Source organism: Hipposideros armiger, unplaced genomic scaffold (genome assembly GCF_001890085.2).
Source record: "Hipposideros armiger isolate ML-2016 unplaced genomic scaffold, ASM189008v1 scaffold_872, whole genome shotgun sequence".
Lineage (NCBI taxonomy): Eukaryota > Metazoa > Chordata > Mammalia > Chiroptera > Hipposideridae > Hipposideros > Hipposideros armiger.
In genome coordinates, this window is record NW_017732222.1 from 527,963 (window position 1) to 541,778 (window position 13,816).

Sequence of the window (13,816 nt, forward strand, 5' to 3'; positions counted from 1 at the left end):
AAAAAAAAAAAAGAAAGAGAAAAGCAATTAATTACTTATTAGTGAGCTCCTATAAGACTATCAGCTGATTTCTCATCAGAAACTTTGCAGGTCAGAAGGGTTTGACATGAAATATTGATGAAAAGCAAGAATCTACAACCAAGATTACTCTACCCAGCAAAGCTATCATTTAGAATTGAAGGACAGATAAAGAGCTTCTCAGACAAGAAAAAACTAAAGGAGTTCATCACCACCAAACCAGTATTACAACGAATCTTAGAGGGACTTCTTTAAGATGAAAAAAAAAACACATGAATAATAGAATGGCAATAATTATACCTATCAACAATTACTTTCAATGTAGATGGATTAAATTCTCCAATCAAAAGATAGGGAGCTGAATGGATAGGAAAATAAGACCCTTAAATGTGCTGCTTACAAGAGAGTCACCTCAGATCAAAAGACACACACAGACTGAAATTAAAGGGATGGAAAAAGGTATTTCAAGGAAATGGAAACAAACAAAAAAAGCTGGGGTATCAATGCTTATACCAGACAAAATAGACTTTAAAAGAAAGACTATAGCAAGAGACAAAGAATGACCTAGTAATCCCACTTCTGAGTATTTATCCAAACAAACCCAAAATGCTACTTCAAGGGGATGTGCTCATCCATATGTTCATTGCAGCATTATTTACATAAGCCAAGATATGAAGGCAACCCTGAATGGATGAATGGATGAAGGAGAGGTGGTACATATGTACATGGAATATTACTCCGCCATAAAAAAGAACAAAATCTCACCATCTGCAACAACATGGATGACCTAGAGGGTATTGTCCTGAATGTAGTAAGTCAGACAGCAAAAGACAAATGTCATATGATTTTACTTATAAGTGGAATATAAAGAACAAAATAACAAACAAACAAAACAGAGGCAAACTCATAGATACAAAGAACATTTTGATGGTTGCCAGGTGGGAGGGGGGTTACAGGTAGGTGAAAAGTGGAAGGGATCAAGAAGTACAAATTGGTTGATATGCAGTAGTCATGGGGATGTAGGGTATAGCATAAGGAATACAGCCAGTAATATTGTCATAACCATGTATGGTGTCAAATGGGTACTAGATCTTTTGGGGTGATAGATGAGAGGGGAGTCAGGGGCAGGATGAAAAAGGTGAAGGGATAAAAAAATACAAATTGTTAGTTACAAAATAGTCATTAGAATGTAAACTATAGGGAATATGATCAATAATATAATAACTATGTATAGTGTCAGTTGGGTACTAGTCAGAGTGATCACTTCCTAAAGTATATATTGATAAATGCCTAACCACTATGCCATACATCTGAAACTAATATAAAATAATAATGAATAATAACTCTAATTGAAAAATTAAATAAGTGTATAATAAATGATGTGGTAATAACTCTGTACAGTGCCAGGTGGGTATTTTTGAATAACTATGATGTAATATTGTATGTTAGCTATATTTCAATAAAAATCTAAAAAAAGGTCATAACTTGAAATAGGGTTACAGTGCAACCTTTTTTAAAATTTTAAAGTAGTTACTTTTAAAGAAGTCACATAACCTCTTTAAAATTATCTTTAAAATTTAACATTTAAAAGTTTTTTAAATCTAACAATTTTAAACAGGTTACATTTGAACAGAGATTTCAATCAAGTAAGGGAGTTAGTCATTCAAGGACAGAGGGAGCAACAGTGCAAAGGCACTGATGTGGTCATAAGCTTAATTTATTTGAGAAATGGAGAGAAGGCCAATGTGATTGGAAAGTGAGTGGCAACAGCTGAGGCCAGAAAGGTGGCAAAAGACAGGTCACTTAGGATTTTGGGGCTGTGGTAAGAAGTTTACATTTTAAAGTATGTATGAAATGGAAGCCATTGGAGTTGGGCATGTTGTGACTTTTTCTTTTAAAAAATCACTCAAGCTGCTCTTATCATCAACAGCAGAGGGTTCAGGAGCCCTGCCCTACAACCTTTGGTGGATTTTAATAAAATCAAAGTTCTCAGCCTACTTTAAAGGTTTTTTTATTATCAACCTATCCTACTCCCACTAGTCCTCAACATATGCCCTCTATTTCATCAGGCTGATTTAATCATAGACCTCCTCACATCATACATATCTATACTTTTTAACTTTTGCTTATTCCTTCCCCTTTAAGGCTGTGCTTTTCATCCTCTCTTATCTACCACTCAAGACCATATCAAGTTTCAATTACAGCACAGACTGCTTCCCCAACTAGCGTCATCTCACCAATGTCTCCAGTCATAAACGATGTAGCTCTTGTCTGTAGTTCATAACTGAGCACATGATCATGTATTTTATTGTTGTGAATATTTAATGTGTGCTAATGTTATCTTCTGAATGATGCGAGTTCTGTAATAGCAGAGGAGCAATAAATTCCACATCTCTCATGGGATCTAGCAAATTTTGGGAGGGTATAAAGCGAGTGTTAACTAATGTAACATATGGTTTGAGTTTTTTTATGTAATGTAATGGTAATCACTCAAGTAACTTCTGGCAGAACAGAGATTGAGGTTAGGTGAACAGAACTCATAATTTTAATTTCTTGCCTCAGTAGTCAGAGTCAACAGGTCACATAAAACAGTACACTCTTATTGACAAATTCCACAGGCTCCATGAACACATTCTTGACTTAGTAACACTAAATATATAACTGTCAGTTGAACACTGGCCACAAAAGACTATATTTCCATATGTGATCATTTGATTTTTGGCAACTTGCAACAATTGTGCTGAAAGTGAACCTCAAGTTAGAAGACCAAGCAGCACCTGCTCAAATGGCTGGTATATAACTACTAGTAACTACTAGAGTCACAGGGATGCTGGGCGTTCACAGCTATTCAGGAAGGGAGAGGTAAAGAGAGGCCTGGCTTTGGACTCAGCTCAGATATGCGGGAAGAGGCAGCCCCACTGCAGGCAGCTATCTCCCCTCCCCCCTCCTTACTCTTGGGTTCTGGGCTGAGGCCAGGGACTGTCCGGAGCTGATCTCGGGCTCCCATTGGCCGCTGTCTTTTGTGACGTCACGATCATGATGAGAATTGATGATCGGACACGCTGATTTCATTGTCTGAGAAGGCAGTGGAGACCCAGGAAAAATCTCGCTGAATCCGCCTGCCCTAACAGTGGCCTGATCTGGGATCCTCTGATCCTTCCGGTGACCGCACCACGCCCGAGGTAAGCACCCAGACTGGGTGGGTGTGAAGGGCGAAGGAGGGCAAGCGAGGCATCTAGCCAATGCTCTGCCCAGGGTGGGGGGTGGGGGGCGTAGGTTCTGAGGCCTAATGAGGCTGCCAACAAACTGATGCGGCTTTGGGGGAGCCAACTGCCTCTACCCTCCCAGGCTGGCGGCAGCGTGAGATTAGAAGCGAGCTGAGGATAGCGACGCAGGGGTTATTGCCAGAGAGCAAAGGACCTTGCTCCGAGAGGGGGGCGACATTTGGGACGCGCTTCTGGTCCAGAGTAGGAGGAAGTGTCGCCTCTGCCTCCGAAGAAAGGAGTGTGTGTCTGTGTGTGTGTGTGGTGGTGGTGGTGGTGAATTCTACCACTTCTAGATTTCACTGGACAGTAGATTTCTCACAGCGCTACTCAAACGCACTGACTGTGCTGCGCCTGCGCATTAGCAACTTGGAGGGGTTAGTTCTTGGCGAGGAGAATAGGCATGGAGTATGCGCAGGCGCTTTTTTCGTTTTGGTGGAGTAGGTGGGGCTGAGCCTTGTCTGGGCAGAATGTGGGAAGGGTTAGGGGTTGGCCCTGTGATGTTTCAAGTGCCAGTTGTTGAAGAGGGATCTGCCAGTTACTTTAAATCTGGCCTGCTGAACATAACCAGACCCAAAATGGGCCTGATGAATTTAAGAAGACAAACTCTTAATCTACAGATACCAGATTTGGAATAATGCAAATAATTCAGAGAGGCATTTGTGGAATAGAAATTTCTGAGCTAAGAAACCATTTGAAGGGGAAAAAAGCACTAATTATTTAAGTGATTCCAACTTTTAATCTTCAAGGAACTCTGATTTGGGGTGCCACTCAGTGATTGTGGGAGAGACGCAGAGTGAGGTCCATTGTGAAGACTCGAAGTAAGATATTTTCCTTTCTTTCTTTTTGGAAAGGTCTCTGTTTCAGGTTTGGTGCTAAATTCTTCCTTCTTTTTCCTCTCTGTTTCTGCTAGAACCACCAAAGGCAAATCCTATTTTGAGAGACCCTGTCCAACACCCATCCATTGGGAGGGGCTATATTACTCAACAACCCTGAGAAAGAACAACCTGCCTGCCTGTTCTTGGTGGAGAATTTGTACAGTAGTGTTAATTCTGCTCCACTGTCTGATCATGAAGTCCTGTTTCACAGCAGAATATGGATTTTTCTCCATGTCTCATAGTTAAGGGGTTAAGTCCTGGTGAATTTTCTTTTGAAAGCCCTCTCCTACCACTCCTCTTATCCTACAATCTAAAGTCTCATCACCACCCATCCAGTAACTCCAGGAGCCTTCTATCCAGCCTTCACCTGTGCCCCAAATCCCTCATTCATCCTGCCACACTAATGGCCTATGAACTCTTGTTTCATCAAGTCATTTTTCTTCACCAAAATATCCTTGGCTCCCTATTTTCAATTGTTCCAAGCCCAATTCGTTTCATTGTACCACAGGTACCTTATTTTACTTTATTCTTCACTGCAGAAGTCTCCTTAATGTTCCATGAACAGTCTACCTCCAGAACTTTGCTCCTTACACCATTACCATTCCCTTTACATAGCATACTATTTCTTTGGCCTGTTCAAATTTTACCCACTTTGGAAGCTTAACTCAAGTTACATCTCTCCATAAGTGCCTTCCAAGTCTAATCCAACCCTTATTAAACTCACCTTTTCTAGAACTCTTACATTTGTTCTTTTATCTGTCACTTTCTTATAGCCTGCTTTATATTCTTCTTATGTACTTCGGTGTGTGTGTATGTGTTAGACTAGACTCCTCAACTGGACTTAAACCCCCTCTTAAGAGTTAGGACCATGCCATCTAATTCTTTATACTCTGCCCACAGCACTTGGATGACTATTTGAAATATCTGCAGCCATATATGGTCTTTAATTCCCACTTTCTTGGGAAATGAAGCACTATTATTATAGAGAAAATGGTATATATGTGAAAACGTATTCATCATTGGTCAAGGGACCCTCCAGTGACTGAATAAACCTGAATATGAGTCAGATAAAAGGAAATAAAGACATCTCTATATAATGGGTGGCCTCTAAATATGTTCTGTCCTCATAAACAAGACCAAAGGAACATTATCCCAGAAATGGTTTTGTCTAATTTTTTCACATATCTTCTCTTAAAATCTAATAATTATTCACTCTTTTAATTGCAATGTATCTTGCAATTGCTGCTTTACATTGACTATCACTGATAGTTTTCGTTTGTATGTCTCTTGAATAGAGCAAATCATTGTGATGGTTGCCATAATTGCTATTGTATAGCACATCAGTTGTTATTTTCCTACCCCTTGGGCTTCAAACTGCATTGTTTCACAGATCTGTTTTATTTGAAAGAAAGTGTGATCATGGTTTAATATAGAGGTGTTTTACAGATTTCACTATGCTGCTTCACTTTGAGGCACCATCCCAATATTACATCTAGGCGTGTGGTTTAGAACCATGGATGGAAAGTAATTCAAAAGGGTATTATAACCTGTAAATTTGAAAATCATTGTCATATATTATTATAAGTGAAATATGAATGTTATTTACTATAACTGAAAAGTCCTTTCTCTTTTATTTTTTTTCTGTTATTTACCTACATTATGTGAATCCCTCCAAAGTATTTTAGTTTGTAGCCAGTTTGCATAGTAATTAATAAGAATTGCCTAAACATTTATATGTAGATGAATAGACAAAATTATTCAAAGGTAGGGCACTCTAGATAGACTATAATGCTTAGGAATGTGTTGCTTGTTTTAGAGAGCTTAAAGTAAAATGTGAAAAAAATAAGAGTGTGGCATTTGTGTTTTTAAGGCTTACTTTACAACCTATCTTAATGAGAGGATGGCATTGGAATTTCTCATTTAAATTGTAAGTTTGAGCTGGAATAGATTTTCTAATGACAAGCCAATCACCCCATTTTACATATGAAAAAACTACAGTCCAGATAAGTGAAATACATTACCAGAATTAATAAATGCTAGTATGTATTAAACATTTAATATCAAGAATTGTGCTAACAACTTTATACTGATGTTATCACATTTAAACCAACATCCCTATGAGCTAGTTTCTAATATTCACATTTTACAAATGAGAAAACAGAGGCTCAAAGTAGTTGACTTTCCTGGGGCCACACAGTTACAAAATGTCACAGGATACAAATACAGGTAGGTCTATTTGACATTTAATCACCAAGCTATACTTGACCAAGTTGATTAATTTCTTGGCAAAGCTTTAGTGAGCCATAATGTTTTCCAGGAACACCATGCTATTTCTACAAAATCGATGATTTCTAAGCTTGACCAAATGGTGTATACTTACATTTCTTTTTAGGTATTTTATTAAAACACTCTGTCAGTCTTGTCTAAAAAAGATGGCATGAAATTGTACATAAAATATATTTTTTAAATATTTATTTAATTATGCTCTCAAAATTGTATTATACTTCCAGAGGGAATTATATTTTTGTGTAGTGTTAATCCCCAATAGGATAAAAATATTTGAATTGTTGATTTTGGTTTTATAGTGGAGCCAGTTAACTAAACATGAAATTGGGTGTGTCTTAATATACTTCCACTGAGTACACTATATCTAGGCATACTGGTTTGGAAGTAAACAGTACAAATTTTAGAGAGACATATTCTGCATAAGAAGGGAGCTTGAAAGGTTAGTATATACAGAAGCTATTATTGACACTCTGAGACCTTTCCAAGCTACATAAAATCTTAAGACAATAAACTAAAACTTGTCTGTACAAGCAAATGGAGTCATCCTTATTCCAACTAGTAGCAAAATTGTCTGGATTAACCAGAGATCTAGGTACATGTCAAATGAATAAATGAAATTATATTGTGTCATTTATTTTTATTTTTTTATTAAAGTTTATTGGGGTGAAAATTGTTAGTAAAGTTACATAGGTTTCAGGTGTACAATTCTGTAACACATCATCTATATATCACATTATTGTGTCATTTAAATGCTATACTTCACATCTTAAAGAAATCTACAACAGCAGCTGTCCTACATTCTTGCTCTCCTATTGCTTTAGAACTAGACTTATGTCCAATTGGGTGGATCCTTAGAATCTTTAAATGTGTTATCAGAGTGGCAAAAAATTTGGAAAACGTTTCCTTAGCCTCACTTCCCTTGAAGTTGGGACCAATTTATTTTAAAATTCTTAAAAAGGTCATGCAAACATGTGACTTATATGCCCAAGGCAGACACTTTTCTCATGTAGACAAGCATTTGTGCATAGTGCTTGCCCGAGGTCATACAAGTGGTAAGTGACAGAGGCAGGACTTTAAAGCAGGTGTCATTATAGAGGCTGTTCTTTTAACTACTAAGTTATAGGTTAGAGAGCTAGAGTGAGGCCCATATTTATTTATTGTTTTTAAAAAGTGTGTGTGTGTGCATAATTTCCCCCTAACTTCTCTCTTGCTGAGTCTCTAATTCCTATGAAATTTTCTTTTTCTCTTTGTGGAGATGAAAAAGTTTTAGTAGAAAGGTTGAGGTTTAGGAGAAAGGGATCATTGTGTTTACCTCCAATGGCTTCAGTGGCAGAAGGCATGTAGACAGACTCATACACTAATCTTTCCTACTATTTAGTACCAGGCAATGGTGATTGTGTTTTGTGAAAAAATAAATTGTGAGATAAGGTTTCTACTACACTAATATATTGTTTTAATATATTTCTTTGTGTATTGTACTTTCTTACTTGTTTAGTTTGGCTTACCTGTTGTGTGTTTTGTGGATGAAATAGCTATGCCATTTAGGGAAGTAATTTTCTGAAACCCAATCTCCAAAGAGCTTTGTTCTTTCATAGACCAAGCATGTGTTGTGTTGAAACCTCCTCAGCAGAGTAACAATTTGTAAAGATCTAGGGCATGTAAAATGTGGAAGAAGAAATATATTCTACATTAGTGGGAAGTATTAGGTTAGGTATAGAATGTTCTGCCTTGACTCATCCCCACTATTCTAAGACAACATGAAGTTATTTTTGTATATGTATGTAAATTAATAAATTCATCAATCAGGCATTTTATTTGGAACCTATAAGCTCACTTATAAGATGCTAAAGGTCCTTTGAGGGTTTTTTTCCCCTTTTCCCATCTAGTAGTACTTAATGTAGGAAGAAACATTTTTTTTTAACTTAGCATTGATTGTGATGTGAAACGAATTTACTTTTCTGGTAGTGTTTGGTGTATCTGTATCTATAATATTAAATCCTTGCTACTCAAAGTGTGTTACATGGAATAACAACATGATCATCACCTAGGAACTTCTTAGAAATTGTAGAATCTCTGGCCCCACCCAAGATTTACTGAATCAGAATCTGCATTTTAATAAAATTCCCAGGTGATTTATATGCACATTAAAGTCTGAGAAGAATTGATATGAAGTGAAATATAATTTCATGTACAACTTAGAATTCTAAGAGCTGGTCATCATAGAAAAAACCTTAAATTTCATTTTGTCCATTTTCACATGTATAAATAAATATGTAATTGAAGTATTACTTGGGTAATATACATCAGCTTTGCTCCACCCTGGAGTCAACATTGTCTACACCTACATGATAGGTAAAATTGTTGAGTCTGAATGAATCCACTTATTTTGGTGATAGTAATGGCCTTACATTGGAATAATATTTATCCTAATTACTTGACTTGTCAACAGAGTGTTACAAAAGAGTATATAAGTATTGGGGTCACTGTCACAAATATCTTCAAGAGGAACTATATTCGTTTTTTATTTGTTGCTTAAACAAATTACCACAAACATGGCGACTTAATACAACTTGTATTATCTTACATTTCTGGTGGTTAGAGGTCTGAAATAGATCTCACTGGGTCAAAATCAAGGTGTCTTTCCTTTATGTCAAAAGGGCTTTCCTTTATGGAGGTTGTAGGGAATAATCTGTTTCCTTACTTTTTCCAGTTTCTAGAGGCGACCACACTCCTTGGCTTGTGGCTCCCTTCCATCTTCAAAGCTAGCAAGGAAGACAACTCTTTCTCACACCATATTATTCTGACACTCTTCTGTCTCCATCCTCCACACTTAAGGGTCTTTATGATAACATTGGGCCCACTCAAATAATCTAGCATAATATCTTTATTTCAAGATCAGCTGATTAGCAACCTTAATTCCTTCTGAAACCTTAATTTTCTTTTGCCATGGAAACTAATATATTTATAGGTTCCAGGAATTAGGATATAGATATCCCAGAATGGGGAGGGAAGCACAAAAATTGATGGCTTTTTTGGCTGATAAAGTCAGCCTATAATCTTGTTAGTGGAATAAGCAATTAGCCAGTGTTATGGGTTGAATTGTGCGCTGCCCCAAAATAAATTGATTTGTTGAAGTCCTAAGCCCCAATATCTCAGAAGATAACTTTATTTTGAAATAGGGTCACTGTAGATATAATTAGTTAAATTAAGATGAGGAGTAGAGTAGGCTCCTAATCCAATATGGCTGGTGTCTTTATAAAAGGGGGAAATTTGGATACAGACACAAATACAGGGAGAATATCATGTGACCATAAAGATAGCCAATTACTAACCAAAGGAAAAGGCCTAAAACAAATCTTTCCCTCACAGTTCTCAGAAAGAACCAACCTTGCCAACACCTTGATTTCGGACTTCTAGCCTTCAGAACTGTGAGATAATGAGTCTCTGTTTAAGCCACCCAGTTTTTGGTACTTTGTTACAGCAGCCCTAGCAAACAAATATAGTCAAGATTGTCCTTTAGTTGATATCTAAGTATCATCAAAATCACTTATTTAGTAAGTGTGTGTTCTATAATATGTTCCATGTTGGACAAAGTGAATTAGACATTAAAAGGCTTGATATACATTAGACATTTTTCATAAAACAAGTTATGAATTACATTACTTCACATCTCTGGCCCTCAGTTTATTCAACTGTGAAATGAGGGCATAATCTTCATAATATCTAAAGGCATTTCTAGATTAAAAATTCCATGATTCTATTTGTTAATTAATTTTTAAGAAGTTATTAAATCCATATATTAATTTAAAAAATACTAAGTGCACATAAAGCCCTTAAAATTGTGTTAATCTTTTCTTCAGGAAGCAGTATCAATAACTACCATCCCTGCTGTTCATTGCCCACTTTCTAACCTTCAGCTTGAAGGACAAGTATTAAAGTCATTATTGAGAAACACTTTTGTTCTTTTGACTCTCTTGACCCCTTTGAAATGGTTTAAGACTTAGGTTCAGAACACAGTACATTAATGGTGTGATGCATGTAATATGTGCTTATAAATAAATTTAAATGAATAAATTGTCAAAATATCTGTGGTGATACCTCTATATATTGGCAGCTCTTGAAAGCAGTGATTTGGAGAGGAGAGGGTTATTTTAGAAAATGTTCTTCTCTGATTTCTCATTACTGCAGAATATATTGGAGCAATACATGTTCTCACAATTCATAGGTGAATGTGTAGTTTCTAAGTAGCCTTGAGAATCTTTTTGCAAATAGTTATCAGGTTACTTGATTTAAATATTAGAAATAAAATAACAGTTACTGAATATAGTCATGATCAAACCTTGGATGGCATATTTCATGTGTTCAGATCTGGTCTGATTAACACCAAGGAATATAATTGTGATGAAATACCCATAAGCATGTTAGTTGAGTAACAATCTCTCCCTTTGTGTCTCACATCCACTTGAGAAATATGACTAGGCAGGAGAAATGCAGTGATAACAAAAACATTAGAGGTCAATGTTAATCCCATTCTTCAAACATACATGTCTATGATTTGGCAATAATGTGTTTTCTATATTAACGTCACAGTCTTTTTTTTTTTTTAAAGATTTTTTTTTTATTGGGGAATTGGGGGGATGGGAACAGTGCTGGGGAATTGGGGGAAGGGGAACAGACAAGTTGCTGTCGTTTTTGTTCTTCAACTAGTTGTGGAGGATGTTGCTTCACTGGCCCAAGTTGGCACCATCATTGCGCTCTTCTCTGGCGAGGCAGATCAGTCGCCGGCTTCTGGACGGCCGCTCACTGCGGCTGCTGACCGCTCACGCTGGCTGCTGGCTACATACGGTAGCCCATGGCAACCCACTGCCACAGGGAGTGCAGCCTACGCCGTCGCCGGCGACTCATGGCAGCCCAGCTCCAGGTTGAGCTGTCGTTCAGCATCTTAGCTGTGGAGGGCAGTGTCACTGGCCCTCATATGTGGGATCCGAACCGGGGCCCTCTGGCATCCCAAGCGAGTTCTTAACCATTGCGCCACTCGGCCGGCCCACGTCACAGTCTTAACATAGTGCAGTGTCTCTCAAACTGAGTTCTGCATACCCCTAGGGATCCAAGGACATGTTTTCAGAATCTGCAAGTTTTATGACAATTTTTAAATTTGAGATTTTTATTTCATTGATAATCTTGAAAAGAAAAACCCACAATATTCATGCATTCACTCACACACAGAGCCTTTCCACCAGCTATAAAGACAAAAATTCTCTTTCTTTTAAAAACGTTTTATTATAGTTGTCGAAAAGACATTTGATGTAATGAATTGAGTACCCTAAGGTAGAGTTCCTGAAACAGAGACCCAAAGATATATTTTGGCTGTATAGGAAAGATTTTGTTTTTCTTTTTGTAAAGAAAGAAGAAAGAAGGGGTTTTACCTGTGGCTATCAGATTTGGGTTGTGATCCATGAGGCTTTTAAGTTATTAAGCAGTTTTTTGGTCTATTAAAAGTACTTGTGAAGATAAATTTATGCTTCCACTATTTCATGAATTACCTACACACGTGTATATTGTTTTAACACTATATATGTGTGTATTTATATATTGTTACATATTTACCACTAGATGGTATGCTTTAAGGAATCTTCCTCTAAACCCCAAAGAACAGGATGTATATACTTCTCCCCCCAAAGTTTTTGCAGGCTTTTGCAGTAAAATCAGGAATAGAAGATATAAATATATAGTCCACCTCTTTGCTTCTAGGTAAAACTATCCTTAAATCTTAATATGTACTATGTAAATCTGATTCACAAAGCACTAAAAGAATATGTAGTCCAAGTAAAGAAATATGGTTTTAACTTTCTTGAAAGAATTTTAATTACCAATCAAAATTCTTTCTGGGAGTGGCATGAGAGAAGAGATAAATAGGGTAGGATGGAGTCATGTGCATGTTTTAAAAAGGTTAAGAGAGAAATAAAAAGGATAAATTCACAGTATAGTGAAATCCAAGAGACATACAGATTATTTTGATATAATGACTAATTTACTAACAATCACTATTCCAGTGTGTAGCTATAGGAAATTTTATAGAGCTTCCCTCAGTAGTAAATTAAAATACAACCTGCATTTTAAAGGTATCAACCTATAATAGAATGTGAATTGGAAGATATTAGTGGCCAATGCTTGTGGAAATGGAAATACTTTCATTAGTGAAAGAAGTGATTTACTTGCACAATTTGCATGGGGTTAGAAATGTAAACAGAAACAATTTAGTCAACAAATTTGTATGGATCAAGTTACTGTTTAGCTCATCAGGAGATACTAACTATCACTGCTCATTAGTTGTCATATATTCTGTATGAGTGTATGCATATAGGATTGTATGAAAGCAGAGCTAAGGCAACAGAAAATCAATTATCCAGTTGAGGTCCTATTTATATTTCTTTTTTTTTCTTTTTTTCTTTTTTTTATTGTTAGTTTCAGGCATACAGAACAATGCAACAGTTATCCTTTTCACCCTTCACACAGAAACAACTCCCCTCCCCAATCTACTTCCCTCCCACCCCTGATATCATACTTATCTATTGTAATTCCATTGATTCCATTCCCACACTCTACTTCATGTCCTGTGATTATATGTATATGTAATTATAGTTGACATACAATATTATTCAACATCAACTTCAGAAATACAGTGTGGTGGTCAGGCCTCTACACCGACTATGAAGTGGCCTACCTAACAAGATTGGATCCATCTGGCCCCCTAAAAAATATTTACGACATTATTGATTATATTCCCCAGACTCTCTTTTCTATCCCTGAGGCCATATTGTACTTACCAATTTGTATTGTCTCATCCCTTCCCCTTCTCCTCCAACCCCACCCCCTCCAAACAAGCAACCCTCAGTTTTTCCTCTCTGTCAGTGAGACTATTTCTGTTTCCATATCTCATTTATTCAGTTTTTTAGAATCCACTTATAAGTGAGATCATATGGTATTCGTCTTTCTCTGACTGATTTATTTCACTTAGCATAATGTTCTCTAGTTCCATCCATATTGTTCCAAATGGTACTATTTCCTTCTTCTTTATAGCTGAACAATACTCCGTTGTATAAATGTACCAGTTTCTTAATCCAGTCGTCTACCAATGGCCATTTTGGTTGTTTCCAAGTCTTGGCTATTGTGAATAGCGCTGCAATGAACATAGGGGTGCATATGTTTTTTCGGATTAATGTCTTGGGTTTCTCTGGATAGATACCTAAGAATGGAATTGCTCGGTCATATGGTAGTTCCATTTCCAGTTTTTTGAGATACCTCCATACTGATTTCCATAATGGCTGCACCAATCTGCAGTCCCACCAACAGTGCACCAGGGTTCCCTTT

General features: G+C 36.9%; 1 protein-coding gene across 1 annotated transcript in view; it reads left to right on the forward strand.

The window, feature by feature from the left end:
- Positions 1-4,071: 4,071 nt before the first annotated feature.
- The window catches only part of HDX (highly divergent homeobox), a gene marked incomplete at its 3' end in the record, with an annotated part of 65,294 nt that continues 55,549 nt past the window's right edge, over positions 4,072-13,816 (forward strand). Inside the window, exon 1 of the mRNA XM_019629860.1 lies at positions 4,072-4,102. The remainder of the gene's footprint in view (positions 4,103-13,816) is intronic.